The following is a 19,216-nucleotide window of genomic DNA, read 5'->3' on the forward strand; positions in this document are numbered from 1 at the left end:
GCGTCCAGAGGCAGGGCATCTGGGGGGTTGCTAGGGTAGAACCCCCAAAAGTGCATCTCGGCGCCTCTCTGAGGAGTGCGTACGCCTGCTCCCACCAGGATGTGAGGCCGCCCAGGGGGCTCTGGCAGACCCCGTGCCCTGCTGTGTAGACCTTGTGCCTCCAGAACCAAGGTCAGAATGAGCCTCTCTCCACAGAGTAGCTCGCGTCACGGCTTCCGTCGCCATGGTGAGGATGCTGCTCACGGGGTTGGGGGAGGTCTGGGTGTCTCGCCCGGAGGTTCCTGTGTCAGCGACTCGGTCCCCAGGGCGGTGCTGCCGACCTGCTGAAACCTGCAAGAAGCCAGGGTTCTGGAGAGAATTCGGCCACAGGGGCGATGCCATCTCGCGGGAGCAGGGAGCGCATCACGGGAGCAGATCCGTTCCCAGGAACACGGGCTGTGATGATAAGCATGCACCTGGCCACTCCTCCCGCGTCGGCATCCTCCCTCGTACCTGTGCCCCCACCACGCGCTGGCCTCTTCTGCCTTCCAGCGGCCTGCACTGGGTCTGGACTACAGACAAGGTGAGCTGCAGTCACGCCCGGTGTCCAGTTACACTGCTCAGGGCCGTGCTTGCCCTGAGGGCCAGAGCGTGAGGAAAACCATCCTAGTCAGGGTGAAGGGCAAGATCAAGCTCCTGCTCAGAGCCAAGGTCATGATCAAGCTGAATTTATGGGCAGATCTGACACGGTCTCAATGATTGGCAGGAAGAAGATGAGAGTTCAAACCAGGGTAAGAGCGAAGGTCAGATTCATGGTTGCTGCCAAATTCAAGGTCAGTTCGAAGGTTGGGGTCAAGATCAATTCCAGACTGGGTATATATTTTATAGATTTATTTATTTGGAAGGTAGAGTGGCAGAGATGCGGGTGGGGGAGAGCGAGAGAGAGAGCGAGAGAGCACTTCCATACTCTGACTACCAGGAGGGCTACAACAGGCATAAGCCAGGAGGCAGGGGCTCCATCTGGGTCTCCCGTGTGGGTGGCAGGAATTCAAATACCTGAGCCATCGCCCACTGCTTCCCAGGTGCATTAGCGGCCGGGACTCAAACCAGCCCTCTGACGTGGGATGCAGCTGCCCGGCGGTGGCTTCACCTGCTGGGCCACACCACGGCTCTCAGAGCTGTATTTCAGTTTGCAATCCTGGCTGGACACGTCCTGGGGTCCCCAGCCTCAGTTTCACCTGCACCGCAACACCCACCCCTCTGTCTTTTTCCAAGTTTCCATCTCCACTTAATTTATTTTCTGACCTTTCGTGTTGCCCGCTTTTAAAGTTAAAGCGGTCTGCACATTGGCCGTAGTTTTATATTTCCTGTCTGAAAACCCCAGCCTCTCCAGCACATCCGAGCGTAGATCTGGCGCTTGCTCTGTCTCCTTCGTCTGTAGTATGTCCTGTGATTTCTTTGTCGAAGGTTGAACACGGTATATGTAAGGGAACAGGGCTATGTCGCTCTTTGCTGTGAGTTGTTTATGTTAATTGGAACGGGGTTAGGCTGTGTTTGCTGTTTGCTTTTGCAGTAGGTGTCAGAAGCTAAAATTTCTAATTTTCACATTACTTGTATTTTTGGGGTTCCCTAGAGACATCTTAAAGTCTGAGTTTTGCGGTTCTGTCTATAGTAGCCTTGGTGTGGTGGCAAGGCGTAGGGAGAGGCAGCACTGGATATGATTTTGTCTTGGTCTTTCAGCGATCCTTGCGCACAGAGGGGGGTGCGGTGTGTGTTGTGGGCTGGGGGCTCCCAGCTGGCCTCGTGCAGGTTCTCCCTCCGTGCGTGAAGTTACTCAAAGGCGGAGGCATAAAGATGCACAGGAGGGCAGGATTTTCTCCGAGCCAAACAGAAGTGCAAGCTCCAGAACCGAGCTGTGTGTGAGCAAACAGCCGACGATGCAGAAAGGCCCCAAGCAAAGAACAAAAATCACCCACCAGTGAAAAGCCTGATAGAGCACAGAAACCCGGCAACCACGGACGAGCCCTCCCTGTGTGCCCTCCCGAGGCACAGGGGCTGCTGTCTGGGGTAGAGCCCAATTGAATATTCAAAATGGAAAGGAACTAGGGGCGGGGCTTGAGTGCCACCCATTTCCAGGCCCCTTTACGCAAATACCAGAAGCACCATGGTGTCAGGTGCATGATGGGAGTGGGCATGCACCCCATGGAGATTCTATTATGATGACATTATTCCGATGACAGGTTACGAGGGCGGGCAGCAGACACATCCAGGCAGCCAGTGCTGGTCGCACGTTTGCAACCTTGAACTTGTGCTGTGAGGAAAGGGGCAGGGGTTGCTGGTGTGTGGGAGGTGGGCTTACCTGCAGCTGACCCCCTGTCAATCACCGATCCCGAGGGCGGGCAAGCTGCTGAGATCAGCCATGTGATAGGGCTGCCGGTTACTGGCCCCGCCCTCGTGTAGTTGGGCCAGGAGCTGTCCAGCAGCGGCTCTGCTGGAGCTGTCAGTCACGGTCCCCTGCAGTCAGGTACTTGAGCCCTCTCCCGCTGCCTCCCAGGGTCTGCAGATTGCCTGGGAGCTTCGCAGTCACTTGGCTTGCGTGGTCCTTGAATTCCTGGTTGTTAAAATGGAGGTGGAACCGCTACCCTCCCCACTATTTCCTGGCCTGGGGTGGATGGGATGAGCCGAGTGTGCCTGGGAAAGCGCATTTATTCCATGCCCTTCGTCTTGTTGCTCCTGAAACTATTATTATATTATTATTATTATTAATATATATTATAATATATTATTATATTATGTAACTTAACTCTTGAGGGATCCAGAGCCAGGGGGCAGAGACCCCCGCACCTGAGGTCCCCATTAGAAAGCTGAGCTCTGTGTCACGGGCATCCTTAGCTGGGGTAATGACTTCACCCCGAGGGGCAAGGCAGCTGGGACAGGTACAGGGAGGAACTTTGTGAGCTGGGGCCAGGAGGGGAGGAAGGTGGGTGCACCAGGTAGGGCACATAGCAGCACATGCAGGAAACCAGACTCTGCAGACACAGACAGAGCAACACCATCCATTCTCCCTGGCCACCTGCACAAGGTCCCATCGGCAGGCTGGGGCCAGGGTCAGAGGTGCCTTCTAGTGGAGAGAGTGCTCCCGAGCCCCTGCCTGGCCTCTGTGCCAGGTGAGCTGTGTTTAGTGCATCCAGGAGCCTGCCCACTCAACTCAGGACAGCAGAGGGTCTGGACAGGTGGTGGGACGGGCAGTGAGAGGCCTGGCTGGTGCAGGAGACTAGAGCTGCCGGTGGGCACTGTAGCGGCTGAGGCTCCCAGGCATGAGGGTCTCTGGCCAGGGCCAGATCCCAGCCCAGTGGGGTTCCTCCTGCGGGGTGCAGCCTTTTGGAGTAGCTACTGCTTGCTGGCTAGACCACCAAACCCCAGGCCTTGAGCTGTATGAATTCTCTGGGTCAGGGTCTTAGTCTGTTTCTTGCTGCTTTAACCGAATGTCTGACTCAGTGAGCAGAGTGGACAGAAATTTATTTGGTTTCTAATTCTGGAGTCTGGAAAGTTCTGGAATATGGTTCCAGCGCACTGCAGGGTCTGGGTTCGAGCCTGGGCTCTTCTCCATAAAGTGGAGCTTCAAAGGCTGCCGGTGATGCTTTAAGTAGTGGGGCCGCTGCCACCCACATGGGGTGTCTGGAAGGAGCTCCTGACCCGTGGTGTCAGCCTGGCCCAGGCCCAGCTCCCGTAGGCATTTGGAGAGTAAGCCAGTGGATGGAAGATCTGTCCGTGGGCACGTCTCGCTCTCTCTTCCCCTGTGTCTGCCTCTGAAATCAAAATAAATCAGTAAGTACAATTTGATGTGCCGATAAAAGAAGAGAAACTTGCCCATCATGTTGCTTCTTGGGCCTAGTGTAATTCCCACCAAATCCAAGCACGGGGCTTTGTAGATACACACACACTTACTCACATGGAAAGGCAAAAGACTAAGAATAGCTTCAAACCTTGTTTGAAAATAAAGTAGGAAGAATCACTCACCCGGATGTCAACTTACCCTATGGCTGCTGGGAAGATGACGTTACGGCTTGGGCAAAAGAACAGACTTGGGGGTCAGTGGGACAGAACAGAGAATGAGGAGATGGCCCACAGAGATGCTATGTCCTGTTGCTGTTTAGCGAAGACACTAAAGCCATTCAGCGGAGAAAACAGCCTTGGGACAGTGGTGCTGGGGCTGAAGCCGCTACATGTCTGTACTGGCTAGGTTCTTGTTACTGAGAGATGCCCAAGCCAGAATGCTTACGAAGCAGAGACAGGTTTGCCGAGTGCTGAGTTTTGGAGGCTGAAAATCGCCACAATGCAGGCTGTGGCGAAGGCCCCATAGTGGGTGGTGAGCAAGCAAGCCAGAGACTGGGTCAGGCTCAGGCCCCACAGCAAACCTCCTGGGAGAATCACCCTCCGAGACCACGCCCCCATAACTGAGGACCTCCCACCAGCCCTGCCCCCTAGATGCCATTGGTGGATGAAGTTTTTGTCTCTTAGGGTCATTAATTTATGACTTTGGGGTATGAAGTGCTGGTTGAGTTTGGGCCGAATCACGTTCAAACCAGAGCGATGTCCACAGGCCAAAAACATGAACCTCGACCTCAACCTCGTGCCTTCTTCAAATTTCACTCAGCGCAGAGCATGGGCTTAAATATAGCGATGTGAAGCTTTTAGAGAAAAAAATAGAGAATCTTGAGGACCTAGCCGTCAGCATGGAGTACTTGGACTTCACACCAAGAGCAGGACCCATATAGAAGGAAAAATCAGGTTTTTTCTAAATCATAAACTGCCACTCTGCAACACACCACAAGGGGGCGATACTGAGCACCTCTGCATAGAGGAGAAACGCAAATTAAACCCGACCTGGCACAGGGCTCAGGATGGCTGCAGTGAAAATGACAGACCTCACCAAGGTCTCTGGAGAACACAGAGAAACTCAGCGAGGTCACTTGCTTGCCTGAGGACAGCAGAGCAGGGTCGGTGGGGCGGAGAGGGGACAGGATGAGGAGCTGGGGCTTTGGAATCAGAGAGCTGGGTTACTGTGCCCCTCTCCCACTGGGCATCAGTGCCTCCACTGTAGCTGGAGGCGCGGCCAGTCTCGTCCTTACAGAGTGGTTCTGAGGATCCAGGGGGGTCATAAGGGGAGGGGTGTGGAGGGACAGGGGGGTCCTTTGGGGTCTGAAGGTCACAGCTTCTGCAGGGGCCTGGCTGGCTGCACACTGCCCTGTCCCTGAGCTGCAGGTTTGTGCTCTGCCCTCCCGCATGTGTCGCTGTGCCAGGGGTGCACCTGCTAAGCTGCGTGCCTTGGAGTCGGCACATGTGAAGCCTTCGCGGGTGAGCCAGAGCCTCTGGCGCCCCTCACTTCCCTCCAAAGCCGCTCCTTGATCCCAAGCAGGCTGCGTCTCAACTGAGAACTCCCGTTTTCTCGGGAGCTCCTTTTCTGTCGAACAAACCGACCGCCGAATGCGGCTGCTGTCCCTCAACAGGAAGTGCATCGTGGCCCCCATGGCCCACAGCCTCAGGGCCCTGCCTGCCCACTGGGGATATGGCCCATGGGACCCCCACTCCACCCACCACCCCAGCCCCTCATCCCTTCCCTAAACTTGCCCTGTGCTTTCACACACACCCCCTCCAGGCTTTGCACCTGCTTGTCCCTCTGCCCTGCACAGCTTCTCTGTTATTACTGCCTAGCAAACCCAAACATTAGCTTCTGTCACCTCCTCTGAGAAGCCTACCCCACCCCTGCAGCCAGGGCACCCATGGCGTGCCGTGGTCTTTGGCGTCAGGGGCAGCAGCCGGGGCTCTCGGTGTGGGTGCTTTGCAGACAGGCCCTGGCTTTGGACTCACGTAGCCTGCATTTCCATCCGGTGCTGCTACAAACTTGCTGTGTGGCCCCAGGCAAATCAGTTCACCTCGCTGAGCCTGTTTCCTCTCCCTGAGCTGGAGCTTCAACGATTTTTTTAAAAAGATGTATTTATTTATTTGAAAGGCAGAGTTAGAGAGAGAGAGAGAGAGAGAGGTCTTCCATCTGCTGGTTCACTCCCCAAATGGCTGCCACAGCCAGGGCTGGGCCAGGACAGAACCAGTAGCTTCATCCAGGTCTCCCACGTGGGTGCGGAAGCCCAAGAACTTGGGACATCCTCTGCTGCTTTCCCGGACTAGCACGGAGCTGGATTGGAAGTGGAGCAGCCAGCTGACGCCCACATGGGATGCCAGGGTCGCAGGTGGTGACTTGCCACGCCACAGTGCCGGCCCTGGGACCAGTCAGGGGCAGAAGCAGAAGGTCCCACGAGAGAGGGTGTGGGGGCTCTGAGCTGGCCCGGTACCCCATCCGCTGTATGTAAAGGAGGGGCTGATGGCACTGCAGGGAGGAGCCAGAGACCGCCCTCCCCCATTCATTCCCAAAGTCCAGGGGACCTACTGTGTGCCGGGCACTGGTCAGACCTCGGCCAGGGAAGGAGGGGAGAGGAAGGGTGGGTATTCTAGAAGAGGCAGGGCCTCGCTCCCGGTAGCTAAGGTCAGGCGCATAGTAGGTGCTTTGAGTAGGAAATCCTTCAAGAACGAATGAATGAATGAATAAAAGGAAGAAGCCGGTTTCGGGATTCGGAGACTCCTATTTGCCAAACCTCTTCCACCCAGCGCAGGCAGGAAGCCCCGCCCCTGGCCGCAGCCCCGCCCATCGCCCGGTTAAATGGCCGCCCCTGGCCAGGGCCGCAGGCGTCCGCGGTTCAGTGTCGGCTGGGGCGTTCGCTGCTGCAAGAGTTGTCGCCGAGGCCCGAGCCCCGAGCCCTGCTGCCGCCCAGCACGACCGCTCACAGGTACTGCAGGGGCCTGGGGACCAGACCTCCAGCTGGGCCGCCCCGGCCTGGCCTCCTGGCCTCCGGGGCGTCTCTCTCACTTCTCCACCTCCCTGGGCCCCGCCTCCACTGTCCTGCCAGGCCCCAGCCGGGGCCTGGCCTGCCTTCCCCGGACTGCAGTCGCACGGTGGCCGCCCTGGCCCAGCTATCCGCACCCTGGCCGGGCCGCCCGCCCGCCCCCTCCCGGGCCTCCCAGAACGGCGCCCACCTGGGCCGGCGTCGTGGGCACGCGGACACGGACTCCGGGTTGCGGGAGGAGCAGCAGCTGGGCCCGGGCTGGAGGAGCTGGCGGCTCCTTCTCCAGACACCGCCAGCCCTGCTCTCGCGGTCCTGCACCCCGGGTTCCCTAACTCCACGGGAACCCCCGTGTGCCAGGCAGAGCGGTGGCCCGGGCCAGGGAAGGGGCAGAAGGAGGGGAGGCGGGGAGGAGAAGGTGGGCGTCCCTGGGAGAGGGGCCCTACCTCGCGGGAGCAGGGCTGGTGACGGCCGTCATTGTCTCCCAGCCCAGAGGGCCAGCAGGTCCCTGTGCACTGGGACAGAGGACGACAGAGAGACCGGGTCCTCCAGGACCGGCGTGCCCCAGTGTGACCTGGAGGAGGACGTGCCCAGGATGGAGACTGAGCACCCGGACAGCAGCGAGTCCCCGGCTGAGCCTGGCCACGCCTGTGACTCCCACTACCTGCTGTCCCCTGGAAGTGCACGCGACAGTCTGGGTAGGTGCCGGAGCAGAGAGCTCCAACGTCCTCTGCAATATGGCTGTGCACTGGAGACCTCCTCCCGGCAGCCTAGGGGACACGGGCCTCCCAGAGGGCTGGGCAGTGCCAGCCGGGAGCTGAGGTCGGGAGGGGACCAGCCGTGGCTTTGTCCCATGAACGCTCCTCACAGCCTCCTGGTGACGTCAGTGAGTGGCCACCTCCTGTGTGCCTGATGCTGCTGCTCTTTGCTTCTTGATGTCAAGCAAAAGAGCCTGGAGAAAGACGTGGGGCTGATACCAGTGAGGAGACAGCGCTCACTCACCCCTCCAACCTTGAACCCTCGTCCGCACTTGCAGCATCTCTTAGACTGGCTTTGGAGTTGGGTGCCTCCTCCAAAGGCACGTGCTAAGTAGATTTCTGAAGACAGATAGAGTTGCCATTGCTAGTTCACTCTCCAAATGCCTGGCAGCCAGGGACCCGGTCCAGGTGTCCCACGGGAGTGCAGGCACCCACCTAGCTGAGCTACCCCTCGGTGCTTCCTAGGGTGCGCAGTGGCAGGGAGCTGGAATTCCGGAGCAGAGCTGGGACTGAGACCCAGGCCTCTCCGCGTGGGATTGCAGGAGTCTTAACCGCTATGCCGAATACCAGGACCCTGTGTCCAACTTGTAGTTAAAATTCTGCAGAAGAAACCCCGCACTTACCACTTTTTCTATGACAGCGTTTTTCAAATGGGACATAAAAATTGTGTGTATTTTATGTGATGCCGTGGGAGGTTAGGACAGACATATGCATGATATAATTAATGTCCAATCAGGACAAACATACCTACTCCAGCATTCAAAGTTCTTTATGATGGAAACATTGAGTCTCCTTGCTTGTATTTTCAAAACAGAAGTGAGAAGTATTTTATTCCCTATAGAAACTCTTTGGTGCAACCGGACAATAGAATTTCTTACTCCTAGCTTTGTCTTGCTGGGAGAGGCATACAGAGAAGACGGAGATAGAAGACGGCCGGGGACTGGTTCACTCCTCGGGGTGTGCAGTGTCGGGCTGAGCTGGTGCCAGATCCAATCTAGGTCTCCTGTGGCGGGGGTGGGGAAGGGAACCCAATTATTTGAGCCGTCATCACTGCCTCTTGTGCCGGCATTGCCAGGAATGGAGCCCAGGCCCTCCTGTGGGGGACACAGGTGTGGTAACTCCTTGCCTAAACACCTGTTCCTGTTTTTCCCATCTACCTAGAACTTGATACCCGGTAATTAACCTTTCTGCAGCTGTCCGGCCCCGGTGTCCCCAGTCTCTGCTAACTCCCATAATCCTCTGAACTTCGGTCAGAGCGACTTGTTTAGCTTCCACATAGGTGTGAGAGCATGCGTGCTTGCCTTTGTGTGCTTGTCTCTTTGACTTAACACAGTTTCACCCATGATGTTGCAAATGACAAGATTTTAGTCTTCCCTGTGGCCAAATAGTGTTGAGTTGTGTGTCTGTGCCACGCTGTCCTTATCCACGCTTCAGTGGCTGGACACTCAGGCTGTGAGCGGCTGTTGGGTGGCTTCTGCGAGTAGTGTGGCAGGAAGTGCGAGAGTGCGGCTGTCTCTCCAACACCGGGAGTGCCTTCCCCTTGGATGTGTACCCACAAGTTGGGTTGCTGGATCATCTGGAAGTTCTATCATTGGTTTCTTCGGGGAACCCCAGAAATGGCTTTGTGGAATGTCATTCCCACCAACAGGTGCAGGGCTGCCTTCTCTCCACACCCTCTCTGGCACTTTTCTGTTTTTGGTAATCACCAAGCTAACTGGAGTGAGGCCATGTCTTAGTGTGGTTTTGATGTGCATTTCCCTGATGGTAAAGGATGTGGAGTGTTTCTGATGTAGTTGTGGCCGTTTGCTTGAGAACTATCTATTTGGCTCTGCTGCTCTGTTTTTGGTTGGATTGTTTTTAGCTGTGGGGTTCTAGGAGTTCCTTGTACAGTCTGGTTATGAACCTCTCGTATGATACATAGCTTGTGAATGTTCTCTCCCATTCCGTAGCTTGTCTCTTCATTCTATTGATTGATTTGCTGTGTGGAAGTTCTTCAGTTAATGAAACTCCGTTTGTTTGTTTTCCGTATTTCCTGTGCTTTTGGGGTCTGATCCAAAAAGTTCTTGGGCATTCCAGAATCCTGAATCATCCTTCTCCTGGGCGTTCCAAAGATTCAAGACTTAGGTATATGTCTTGGTTCTTGTCCATACATTGTTGCACACATGCCTAAGCTTTCCTGTAGCCTGATTCCACATAGAATTCCTGGTTGAAGGTTTGTTTTTAATATTGTTGTGGATGTTACCAAATTTATTTCCAAGAGGTTAGAACAGTTTGCTCTCCCGTGGACAGAAAGTGAGAGGATCTGATTGTGCACCTGCTGGGCTACGTGGGGTTGAGTGGGACCACAGACCGGTGAGGCTTCCTGGGAAGTGGTACCTGCAGGCCACGCTCTGACCCCTGCTGGAGTAAGCATCATTATTTTGAAGCGTGTATGTGATCACTACGCTATGTGAGCCTGTAGGTTTCTTGATAGCATATGGTTGTTTCTGCTGGCTCTCATTTGTAGTGTCTTGCGTAGCACACTTGCTCCTGTTTGTGAACTTGACATTGTGTGTGGCAAGAAAACCTAGAAATCATCTGAGGCCAAGGATTTGCCTTCCTTAAGAATGGAGGCTTTCACTTGCGGTAGGTGCAGAGGGTAGGACGAAGCCAAGATCCCCTTAAACCAGCTTGAGAGATGTCCACTTCCTTGGCTGCACAGCTGGGGTGACAGGCAGAGGTGCCCTCTGTGGAAGGCTGATGTCCCCATGTCTCTCTCTAGCTGTACTTCCACTGAACGCCACCTTCTGGCAGGCCAGAGACTAAATTTTTTTAAAAGATTTTATTTATTTGAGAAGCAGAGTTACAGAGGGAGAGACAGAGAGAAAGGTCTTCCATCCACTGGTTCACTCCCCAAATGGCCACAGTGGCCAGAGCTGGGCCGATCTGAAGCCAGGAGCTTCTTCCTGGTCTCCTATGTGGGTGCAGGGGCCCAAACACTTGGGCCATTTCCCACTGCTTTCCCAGGCCATAGCAGAGGGCCATGAGAGGTGGAGCAGCCGGGAGTTAACTGGCAACGATACAGGATGCTGGCAGTGCAGGCAGAGGCTTAGCCTACTATACCACAGCGCTGCTCTGAGACTGAATTTTTTTATCTTTGGAGCCAAAAGTACGGTTCAGCCTCTCCACAATCTATTCTGGAATGGGAAGATGCCAGGCTCACGTCTCTGGGGTTCTTCCTCAGGCTGCCGGGTCAGGAATTGAATTTGTCCATTACCTCTATCATCCTGGAATGAGCTGAGTACTTTGTTTTATCATTTTTTTCCATTTAAAAAATTCTTACGAGTATTAGTCTTAACAGCAATGCTGTCATTGCTGAAGTCTGTTGTCTTGAAAAATGAGATTTAATTTATTATTAAAGATTTGTTTATTTACTTAAAAGGCAAAGTGACAGGAAGAGGGGTGTGTGTGTGTGGAGGGGAGGTATCTCCATCGGCTGGTTCCCTGCCCAAATTGTCAGCAACAGCTGGATCTGGGCCAGGGCAAGCCAGGAGCCAGGAACTCCACGTGAATGTCTCACACGGGTGGCAGAGGCCCAAGTGCTTGGACCCTCCTGTGCTGCCTTCTCGGTGCATCAGTAGGAAGCTGGATCAGAAGCAGAGTAGCCAGGACTCCCATCGGCACTCTGATACGGGATGTGGGTGGTGGCTTAACCCACAACAGTGGCCCACAGGTATGAGACTTGAAATTTCTAATGCAGCTTAAAATTTACAGGAAAAGGGACTTGAACTTTTCTGAGAGTAGGATGTAAAAAAGAAAAAATTGTAAAGCTAATATGGAGCTTTCTCTGTACCCACCCAGCATCCCACACGCTTTCCCTTATGATTCACATCTTGGATTTGTGGGATATATTTGTGGTCACTCATGGCCCAATATCGATCTAGCACTGTTAACTAAAATGTGTGGTTCGTAGCAGTTACATTGCACACCTTGGGCATTGTATGTTCTGTGGTGTTGATCCATGTGGATGGCGTTCGTCTACTATTCCTTGGGCCATCATCCCTGGCAGTACTGGGGCTCTGGGGATAGAAGGCTGAGGGCAGGGAAGTGTTCTGTAACCCTGGGACTTGGTTGCTGACTTTGACTGGGCAAGTGCCTCTCAGCTTTCCTGCCTTAGGTTAGACAGGAAGGCGCGAGTTAGCTTCTGTTGGGTGGTCATTCCTTGTAGTCAAGAGACTTAATCGTAGAATTAACATTATTTTTTCGTTCTGGAAGAAGTCAAATTTGGTGTAGGCTGAGGAAGCAAAATCTGAAGTGCCATTCAGGCTGGGGTAAGAGACTCGGATACATCCAGCTGCAAACCAGGAGGAAGCAGTATTCCCAAAGGACATGGTACAGCTGTCAGGTATGATGAGAATCCTTTAGTTGTGTGACCATTTCTTAAGCAGTGAGATACTGTGTTCTGTAAAACTCATGGAGCCTTGAGAGAGTGTGTTAGTCAGCTTCGTGTGGCCACAGCCACCATCCCTGGGAGCAGCTAGCTAGGAAGGAAGGTTTGTTTTGACCCAGGGTTTTGGAAGTTCACCATGCAAGGTCAGGTGCCCCTGTTGGTCGGGCATCTGATGAGGGTGGTGGATGTCGGATCACGTGTGGAGGGAGGCCCACGTGGGAGCTGGGAAGCAGAAAGTGAGCATGCTCATTTTCACCACCCAGGTGTCCTTACAAACCCTCCCGATGCTATCACGGGGCCCCCACCCCAGCAAGCAAACCCAATCCAATCTCTTTCCAAAGCCCCGCCCTCACCTACTGTCACTGGATTAATTCCACCCTTACTCTACTCACATAAGACTCTGGACAACAGGTCTTACTGTGGAGCCTTGCAGGGGGTGGGGTTTGCCCGAACTATTATCTGAAGCATAAAGGGTGGGTTGACAAGATACCTTCCCTTAGCCTTTGAAAGGTGTCATTCTAGTTTCCTTGGGTTGGCTGGGCTGCTCTATTGCTGTTTTGAATCTCGGCAGTTTTTCTCTCAACCTGGTTTTTAGATCATATTTGGTGCTCTGCAGTTCTTTTTGATAGATGTGTTCACTTTTTTTTTTTTTTTTTTTTTTTTTAAATTTTAGTACTCCTGCTTCCTCAAGCCTAAGGATCCATGGGTTTGATGTGCTCTTCAAAACTCTCTCTGCTGATCTTTAGTCTTCCTGCCTGTCCCCAGTTTTATTTGCAGTTGGTTCCTGGAGCTCCAGTTCTAGAGACGTTAGCCATTCTCGCGGTTTCCTCTGGGTTTACTTTCTGTTTGACAGCTTCTGTAGTTTCATCTTTTCTGAGCAAAACATAGGTAAATCCATTCAACACTGCCTTCCAGTTCACTGATTGTCTCTTCATTGTTTTCTTTTTTTTTTTTTTTTAAGATTTATTTATTTATTTGAAAGTGAGAGTTACACAGAAAGAGAAAGAGAGAGAGGTCTTTCATCCACTGGCTCACTCCCCAATTAGCCACAACGGCCAGAGCTGCACCAATCTGAAGCCAGGAGCCAGGAACTTCTTCCAGGTCTCCCATGCTGGTGCAGGGGCCCAGGGAGTTGGGCCGTCTTCTGCTGCTTCCCCAGGCCACAGCAGAGAGCTGGATTGGAACTGGAGCAGCTGGGACTTGAACAGGCACCCATAAGGGATGCCAGCACTGCAGGCGGTGGCTTTACCCGCTACGCCACAGAGCTGGCCCCCATCGTTTTCTAATTAGTTATTTGCCTGGGGATTTTGTTGGTGGCGTGAGATACAGATTAAGTTGTTGGAAAATGTCTTCTCCCTGAAACGTCACGTTAACTCTCCCAGAGCCTCGTCTTCACCCCCCCACCCCTCCGGCTGCCTCTTTTTTTCTGCCCTCGGGTCAGCCCAGCTCCTGGAAGACGCTGGACCATTCTCTACTCCTGTGGTCTCCTCTCCTCTGGGGTCATACAGAGGGAGCCCCAGCGGGGATAACCTTGTGGATTTTGTCTGTTAGTTTTCTTTCAAGGGAGAAATACTCTGAATGGATTTAGACTTTGGAATGGACAGTTCTCTTCCCGCCCACTTTGTTCTGCTTCCTTCCGGTCTCCCGGGGCTCTGCGGAGAAATCGGTGATGATTCAAGCTGTTGGACTCCTAGGCGACTGTTGTTTTTCCCTGGCTTCTTTCAAGATGTGTTCAGAAAGTGTGCGGGTGGTACTTAGAAGGCTGGACGAGCTGGCTGCCCTGAGGCTCCCTCCCTGTCTGGCATATTCCAGAGGCGCCAGTGAGCAGCCTGGGGCTGGGAGCAGGCAACTGGCCCGAGGACGGCTAGTTTGGGGCACGCGGGGCCTGGGTGGCCCCAGGGCGGCTGGTTTGGGGTGCATGGGGCCTGGGTGGCCTGAGGACTGCTGGTTTGGGGTGCTCAGGGCCTGGATGGAGAGAAGGTGGCCCCCTCACCAGCGAGGACCTGGTGTTTCTTAGTGACAGCAGCTCATCACAGTGACCCTGCTGTTCTGCGGGCATCTCCCCTCCCTCTGCACAGCCTCTGTAACTAACTGGGTCTTTTTTCCTGGAACCTGAAAAGAGAACGTGGATTTTGCTTTGTACACAAGGAGGTTTGGAAACCTCTAGGCATGGCAGACAAAGCCGACAGTGGCCAGGTGAGTGAAGCTGGGCTCCGCCAGGACAGACTAGGTACGGCTGTGTCACGGAGCCACTCACGGGAGCACAGGCTCTGGGGTTGGACGGTTCTGAGATCAGAGTCACTCCCCTCGTCTCAGCCACTGCGTCCCCGGGAACCTGATGGTGAACCCACCAAGCCTCAGCTCGCACGATCATCCCGCAGGGTTGATTGGCCCCTACTGTGTGCAGGTCTTTTGTGCTGAGCAGAAAGGGTGTGGGGACCAGTGCGGTCCAGGGGCTCTGTCCCAGGATGAGTCGGGAGCAGATCTCCACCTTGGGGCCAGTGCATTCAGTGAGGCTGCAGATGGGAAGGGAAGAGACAGGTGGAGCCGCTCTGCTCTCACCCATGTCCTCCTTTCCTGTCTCCTCCATCCACCAGGGACCGGAGAGGCTCAGCTCCTCGGGTGCTGAGGGAGGGTCTGAGCAGGCCCGGGTGTGCTTGCATAGCAAGTGCTGGCACCGGCTGGGAGGTTGTTCCATGTGGCTGTATGAGTGCTGCGTTTTCTCCCCTTGGGAGTCTAATAGAAGTCTCTTGGGCATTCTTGACCGTTGAAGCCTGTCTCTTACTGTTTCATCTCCTTGATCCGGACTGATTTCCTTAGTGTGGTCTCCAGTTCATTGATGCTCTCTTCAGCTGTGTCCAGTCTGCTGTGTGGCACATGTGTTATGGGTTCCCAGGGCTCATGTGTGGACTGTCCATGTTCAGTCTGATTCTGAGGGCACTGTTGGTCATTTTTTGGTGCTTGAAGTAGGAAGACCTTGCACACAGTCCCCTGGATGTCTCTGGCCATATGCTATGTTGGCATCCTATATCAGAGTACTGGCTTGTGTTCCAGTTGCTCTGCTTCTGACCCAGCTCCCTGCTAAGGCACCTGGGAAGGCAGAAGAAGGTATCCCCAGAACTTAGGTCCCTATCATCCAGGTTGCTGGATGGAGTTTCCAACTGTTGGTTTCGGCATGGCCCAGACCTAGCTGTTGCAGTTAATTGGAGAGTAAACCAGCAGATGGAAGATCAATCGATCTTCATTTCCCCCTCCCCCACCCCCTCCTCAATTTCACTTCTGTAGATTGCCTCTTAGGTGCTTTATTATCACAGGTCAGGGAGAACATACGGTATTTGTCCTTTTGGAACTGGCTTATTGCATTAAGTATGATGTTCCAGATCCATCCATTTTGTTGCAAACAACTGGGTTTTTTTTAACCTCTGTATAGTATTCCATGGTGTACATATCCCATAATTTCTTTATCCTGTCTTCAGTTGACAGACATTTGGGTCGATTCCATATCTTGGCTATTGTGAATTGAGCTGCAATTATCATGGGAGACAGATCACTCTTTCATGTGCTGATTTCATTTCCCTTGGGTGAATTACCAGGAGTGGGATGGCTGGGTCATATGGTAGGTCTATATTCAGATTTTGGAGGTATCTCCATACTGCCTTCCACAGTGATTTTACCAGTTTGCATTCCCACCACAGTGGATGAGGGTACCTTTTTCCCCACATCCTCACCAGCATTTGTTTGTTGATTTCTGTATGTGAGCCATTCTAACTGGGGTGAGGTGAAACCTCATTGTGGTTTTAATTTGCATTTCCCTGGTAGCTGGTGATCCTGGGCACTTGTTCATGTGTCTGTTGGCCATTTGGATTTCCTCGTTGGAAAAATGCCTGTTTTAGGCCTTTGCACATTTCTTTTTTCTGAGAAACCTTTTATTTAAGGTATACAAACTTCATGCAATTCATAAACACTTCTTTTTGAAGAACCAACATTTGTGTTTGTCAGTTTTCTCTTTTATAAATCTCTGCTCACATCTTTATTGCCTTTTCTCTTAGGTTCACATTTATTGGTTCCTGATTTTCCAGATTCCTTACATTGTAAATTGGGTTGTTCATTTAATGGCCTTTTTTACATTTAAGCTTCTATAACTAGAAATTTCCTACTTAACCCTGCTTTCCTGCGTCTCAGACCTGTTGCTAGGTTGTGTTCCTTGTTCCTGTCACTTCAAAGTATTTTATTTTAATATTAATGTATTTGAGAGCCATGCAGAGACAGACAAAGCTGGATCTGCTGGTTCACTCCCTAAATGACCACACAGCCCTGGTGAGCTGGGATTGGGCTGGGGCTGGAGCCAGGAACTAGGAGCTCGGTAGAGGTCTCCCACCTGCACGGCAGGGACCCAACCACGTAAGCTGTCCCCTGCTGGCTGCTAAGGTTCACACAGGTGAGACACTAGAATTCAGAGGTGGAAATGGGAATCAAATCCAGGCACTCCAATCTGGGCGTGGGCCCCCACCTGAACCACCAGGCCAGTCGCCCACCCCATGTAGGTAGTGTCTCCCCAAGCTGTGATTTCTCCTCTGCCCTGTGGTTCTTGAAGAGTGAATGGTGTGGTGTGGTTTCCCCCGCTTTGTGAATTTCCCGTTGTCCTCCTATGACGGATTTCCCACTTCCCCCATTGTGTGGATACATCCTACTTTGTGTGATATCCGTTTCCACTGAGACTGAACACGTGGTCCATCCTGGGAGTCTCCCACACCCGTCGCAGGGATCCGTGTTCTGTGGCTGGGCGTGCAGTGTCCTGTCCACCGACGGTAAATCCAGCTGGCGTCTTGGGTTGCTCGAGTGCCCCATTCCACTTCCTTCGCTTCCGTCTGTGGCTCTGTCCAGTCTGGAGGGTGGGGTGCTGACGTCACCCGCTGTTCCTGTGGGACCCTCGAATCTTTGGTGCAGCTGGGTCGTAATTTGCTTCACAGGTTTTGACTGTGTTAAATATCTTCCTGCCACATTTCACCTGGTGTCACTATGTGCCGTACTTTGTGTCTTGCAAACTCCTCGGACTTGAAGCCGATGCTTTCTGCCCTGGGCAGAGGCTCCCTGCTCCCCTGTGTTACCATTTGCCCGGACCACCTCCCTGCCCCCCTGCTCACTTTTTCTGAGTCTCATGTGAAGAAGGGAGGTTCAGCTTTGCCCCGCCATTGCACTGCTCCCTGGATTTTTTCTTCATTTATTTTCATTATAATATTTAATCAAAATTATGCCTTTGATATTTAATCATCTTGAACATTCGACCATTTTCCTTCATATGTAACTATTAGTACATACATGTAGCATACTGTCTGTACTGAAAGCAGGAACACTAATGTCACATGACGTGGGGATCACGACAAGGCTCACAAACTGAGGGAGGAAGAGTGTGATTACAAAGGGGGTCTGAGTTGGTGAAGATGGCGTTGGTGAACTTTGTATGCCGAGTGCTGGGGTATCCACGCGTATTGTGCACTCTCCGTGTGGTTATGTGTGCAATTTGTCTTTCTTTGTCGGGCTTCTCTCACTTAGTGGAGTGATTTCTAGTGCCATCCATTTTCTTGCAAATGTCAGAATCTCATTTTTTTTTTTTTTGTTCCCAGAAACCTTTTATTGAAGGAATACAAACTGAATACATTGCATAATTAGAGCTTTAGGAACATGGTGATTTTTCCCACCGTACCTGCCTGCTCACCCACTCGCCACCCCTCTTCTCCCTCCTTCTCCTATTCCCAGTCTTACTGTGTTTTTTGTTTTTTACGATTTTCAGTTGACTTCATGCACACAGGATTAACTCTATGTTAAGTAAAGAGTTCAACAAATAGTATGGAAAAAGAAGCTGTTCCTCACCAGTCGACAACAGCTATTCAAAGTCATTGCTTCTCAAAGTGTCAGTTTGACTTCAGATTGCGTCGTAGGTGCTCTGTTAGTTACCACAGGTCAGAGAGAACATGTGGTGTCTGTCCTGGCTTCTGTCACTAAGTATGATGTTTTCCAGTTTGATTCATTTTGTTTCAAATGACAGGATTTAATTTTTTTACCGCTGTGTAGTATTCCAGGGTGTACATTTTCCATAATCTGTTTATCCAGTCTTTAGTTGACAGACATTTAGGGTGATTCCATATCTTAGCTATTGTGAATTGAGCTACAATGCACATGGGGATACAGATCACTCTTTGATATGCTGATTTTATTTCCTTTGGGTAAATTCCCAGGAGTGGGATGGCTGGGTCATTGTATAGTAGGTCTGTATTCAGATTTCTGAGGTATCTCCATACCATTTTCCACAGTGGCTTTACCAGTTTACATCCCCACCAACAGTGGATTAGTTTATCTTTTTCCCCACATCCTCGCCAGCATTTGTGGTTTGTTGATTGCTGTATGTGAGCCATTCTAACTGGGGTGAGGTGAAACTTCATTGTGGTTTTGATTTGCATTTCCCTGACAGCTAGTGATCCTGAGCATTGTTTCATGTGTCTATTGGGCATTTGGATTTCCTTTTTGGAAAAATGCCTGTTAAAGTCCTTTGCCCATTTCTTAACTAGATTGTTTGTTTTCTTGTTGAGTTTCTTGATCTCTTTATATGTTCTGGCTATTAATCCTTGATCAGTTGTATAGTTTGCAAATAATTTCTCCCAGTCTGTTGATAGCCTCTTCACTTTGCTCAGTGTTTATTTGCAGTATAGAAGCTTCTCATTTTGATGTAATCCCATTTGTCAATTTGGCTTTGATTGCCTGTGCCTCTGTGGTCTTTTCCAAGAACTCTTTGCCTATGCCAATGTCTTGCAGGGTTTCCCCAATGTTCTCTGACAATTTGATTGTATTGGGTCATACATTTAGGTCTTGAATCCATTTTGAGTGGATTTTTATTTAAGGTGTGAGGTAGGGGTCCTGCCTCATACTTCTGCATGTGGAGATCCAGTTTTCCCAGCACCATTTGTTGAAGAGACTGTCCTTGCTCCAGGGAATGGTATTTATTTGGTTTTTTTTGGTTTATTTTTTTTTTGACAGGTAGAGTGGACAGAGAGAGACAGAGAGAAAGGTCTTCCTTTTCTGTTGGTTCACCCTCCAATGGCTGCCACAGCTGGTGCGCTGCAGCCGGCACACCACGCTGATCCAAAGCCAGGAGCCAG

The 19,216-nt window shown here is 52.1% G+C and overlaps 1 protein-coding gene across 5 annotated transcripts in view; it reads left to right on the forward strand.

Moving 5' to 3' along the window:
• Nucleotides 1–19,216, forward strand: part of SLC41A3 (solute carrier family 41 member 3) — a 78,448-nt gene that overhangs the window by 37,110 nt on the left and 22,122 nt on the right. The window contains exon 11 of one of the 5 annotated variants that reach the window (XM_062200594.1): nucleotides 99–193. The exons of the other annotated variants lie outside the window; for them this stretch is intronic. The gene's annotated coding sequence lies outside the window, so the exon portion shown is untranslated. Of the gene's footprint in view, nucleotides 1–98; nucleotides 194–19,216 lie in introns of those variants that run through there. 5 annotated transcript variants of the gene reach the window in all.

This window comes from Lepus europaeus, chromosome 9 (genome assembly GCF_033115175.1).
Source record: "Lepus europaeus isolate LE1 chromosome 9, mLepTim1.pri, whole genome shotgun sequence".
Taxonomy (NCBI): Eukaryota; Metazoa; Chordata; class Mammalia; order Lagomorpha; family Leporidae; genus Lepus; species Lepus europaeus.